Source organism: Apodemus sylvaticus, chromosome X (assembly GCF_947179515.1).
Source record: "Apodemus sylvaticus chromosome X, mApoSyl1.1, whole genome shotgun sequence".
Lineage (NCBI taxonomy): Eukaryota > Metazoa > Chordata > Mammalia > Rodentia > Muridae > Apodemus > Apodemus sylvaticus.
Genome location: NC_067495.1, coordinates 61,862,263 through 61,865,678, shown reverse-complemented (window position 1 = coordinate 61,865,678; position 3,416 = coordinate 61,862,263). Strand labels below are relative to the sequence as shown.

The window sequence follows — 3,416 nt, the reverse complement described above, 5'->3', positions numbered from 1 at the left end:
CTGACGGAGCATGAAACTCGCCTTCCTGGCGCCTTCGAGCGCCTTCCGCTTCGGGGCCCGCCGGAGACAAGCCAGCTTTTTGTGTGTGGGAGAGCAGACGCCTCCTTCCTTAACAATTTTCTCCTGGATTTCCAGCTTCCTCAACCTCCCTGCATGGTCAGGTAATCAGCAATGGGTATACTTGTCGGAAAAAGTGTCTTTTTGGGAAATTAGAGAATAAAGGACAGAATATTAAAATACGTTCTTGTTCCGTAGGGTGGATACCGACATTTAAAAAAATGGATGGCACTGCCGACTTTGGCTTCATGAACTTTAAAGGTAACCAAGCTTTGCATGGTAACATTTATTTTCTGACTGACTGAAATCCTCAAGATGAACTGGTTGCGGCAACAGCTGCCCTTTGGGTTTAGGTGTTGTTCCTTCACGGAATTCATGTCTGAATTTTGAGGTGCCTCATCTGCCCAGTGTTGGTGGTACTTCTTCTCTTAGCCTTGGCACCCCAGTTATACTTTCTCTTGCGCTTGGCAGGGTAGCCACGTTTGCCACAGACGGACATCTGAAGTGGTCGCCCTTAGAGCCACAGTGGCGGCAGTACAATGTGTGCGTCTTATTGGGATGCTTTCCAAAGGATGGCTTTCCTTTTGTCAGGTTGCTTCTAGGGGCCAAAGAAACTGGAAGAGTCCCTTTTTGGCTTCTTGAGACAGAGTTTTTACTCGGTGTCTCAGGCTGACCTAGAACTTCATGTAGCTCAGGCTATCCTCAAACTTGCAGTCTTCCTACCTCAGCTTCCAGAGTACAGGTGTCAAACACCACACCTGGCCTATAATCCCAGCATTTATAACACCGAGGCTGGAGAAAAACCTCAAATATTGTTTCACAAAATAAAACAAAACAAAACAAAAAGAAAACAAGCTGGGAGATAGCTCTGTGGCAGTGTTTGCCGGCCTCATGTAAATCCCTGGGTTAGAGGCCCAGCACTGCAGGTTTCTCTCTCTCTCTCTCTCTCTCTCTCTCTCTCTCTCTCTCTTTTGCTTTTTGTTTTTTTGGATTTGGTTTTTTTCGAGACAGAGTTTCTCTGTATAGCCCTGACTGTCCTAGAACTCACTCTGTAGTGAGTTTGGCTGGCCTCGAACTCAGAAATCCACCTGCCTCTGCCTCCCAAGTGCTGGGATTACAGGCGTGTGCCACCACCGTCAGGCTTGCAGGTTTGTCTCTTAAGTTTGTCTTTTCAGAGTACTCAGTGCTGCAGTTTTTCTCATTTATGTACCAGAAATAATATTTGGAACCTTTTATGAGTTAGTTTAAGGGAACAAAATTTACATTCCATAGCTTATTTTCTGGTCATAATTTATAGCTTTTCCCAGGAATTTTAGGAGATGCAGAATTATACTGTTTAACCTAAAAAATACTGTGTTGAAAGTACATTTAAAAAGATGTTGCAGGCAGATGGGCAGGTAATAATATAAACTTATTCTTGGAGATGATGTGGCTGGTTATGATCTTATCTTCAAAGGCCTGAATAAGGGCACTTAGCTTGCTTCTAGGACAGGGGTTTGAGGAAGGAGTACATTTACTTCAGTAGTATCAAGGCAACCAACTATTGTATGTTCTGCTTGTAAAATGATTTATTTTTCAGAAAACTGCTATCATCCACAAGCCATTCAACTTCAGGGCTATAAAGAAGTTTATCTTTAAGAAATTTAAATTTTATTTATTGTCTTTAAAAAAAATCACTGTAAGTGCAGGTGAGATGGCTTAGCCAGTAAAGATGCTTGCCACCAAGCCTGACAACCTGTGTTGATCCTTGGGACCCACAAGGTGGAAGGAGAGAACCAATTCTGGAAGATTGCCTTCTGACATCTATATTGGTGACATGCTACACATGTGCACTTAAAAGCACACACATGCGTGGGTGAAAACACACCACACACACACACACACACACACACACAAATTCCTGCAAGATAGGAGGCTAGTTTGAGGCCATCCTAAGCGGTTTAATGAGACTGTGCCTCGAGTAAGCAAACAGCACAAGCTTCACATGACATCTTTTTTTATAGTTAGTTTGGAGATAAATTTTTATTTTCCTTTCTTTGGACTTTAAGCTTCTTTAGTTTGTTGTTATGTAAATGCCCTTGTGATTTATTATAATATCCAAGCTTATATTTTCTTTTACTGATATATTTATGATTGTTTATTCCACAAAGTCTTCAGAAAATAGAGCTGGGTGTGGTGGTGTATACCTGTAATCTCAACACCTCAGAGGCTAACACAGGAAGATTGTGAGTTTAAGGGTATCCTGAACTACATAGTGAATTTGAGACCCACTTAGGATATAAAATGAAACCCCCAAAAAGTCTTAAAAAAAACCCTTGAATATAGTTGTACTCAATACCAGCCCTGTCTAGTAGAAATTTATGAGCTACATATTTAATTTAAAATATTCTAGTAGACACATTAAATAGTATAAAGAAATAGATGAAATTAATTTTTAAAAAGATTCACTTATTTTTATTTTGTAATTTATGTTTATTTTGACTGCATGTCTGTCTGTATACTACCTGTGTGCCTGGCGCCTGAAGAAGGTGTCAGGTTTTCTGCAAAAAATGGTTAATCCCAGCCCTTGGGTGGCAGAGGTAGGCAGATCTCTGTGAGACTAGCCGGTCTATACAGCAAGTCCTAGGCTAGCCAAAGCTACATAGTGAGAGACCCTGTCTCAAAAACAAACAGCACCCCTATTGCTGCTGTGGTTTTATTTTTTCTGTCTGTTAGGAAGCCAGTTGGAGTGTAGTTGCCTTGATAACTGCTCAAGGCTTTGCTTTTAATGATTATGTTGGTATTGAGAAAGTTAACTTCTTTATGCCGTATATCAATAAATTGTAAAATTAGAGTGTGTTACTGTCATTTTAAGATGACATAACTTTGAAAACTTGGTTGCTTGAAAGATGTGCGTCAACATATACTATGTGTGAAAATGACTAAGTTCCTTAAAGGAGGGAGGTATGTATTGTTAACTATTGTTAAATGTTTATTAAATGAACTTATCAAAACCTAATAATGTGTGTGTTTCTTTCATTAATATTGTACACAATGATAGCAACAGTATTACCAGTTATGTCCTTAATTTTGAAATTGATCATGATTAGTTTGTATGTGTGTTTGTGTGTTGGAGATTAAACCCAGCGCTTCAGCCAGGCTAAGAATATACTCTGCCAAAGAGCTATATGCCTCTGGCCCCTTAGAAAAACTTGATGATTTTTGTTGCTGATTTGAAAATTCACGTGAGAATTCAGATAAGCTTCTTGTTTTTCTGTTACTATCAAAATACCATAATGCATAATTGTTTGTGAGAGTTTGTTTACTAATTCTCTAATTAGCTAGTGAATTCGGTTAGGAATGGAAAGTTAAAAATACCT

General features: G+C 39.5%; 1 pseudogene; it reads right to left on the bottom strand.

Annotated features, from left to right (window-relative positions):
- Positions 1-367: 367 nt before the first annotated feature.
- Positions 368-3,140, bottom strand: LOC127674504 (60S ribosomal protein L37-like; annotated as a pseudogene).
- Between the last annotated feature and the right edge of the window lie 276 nt (positions 3,141-3,416).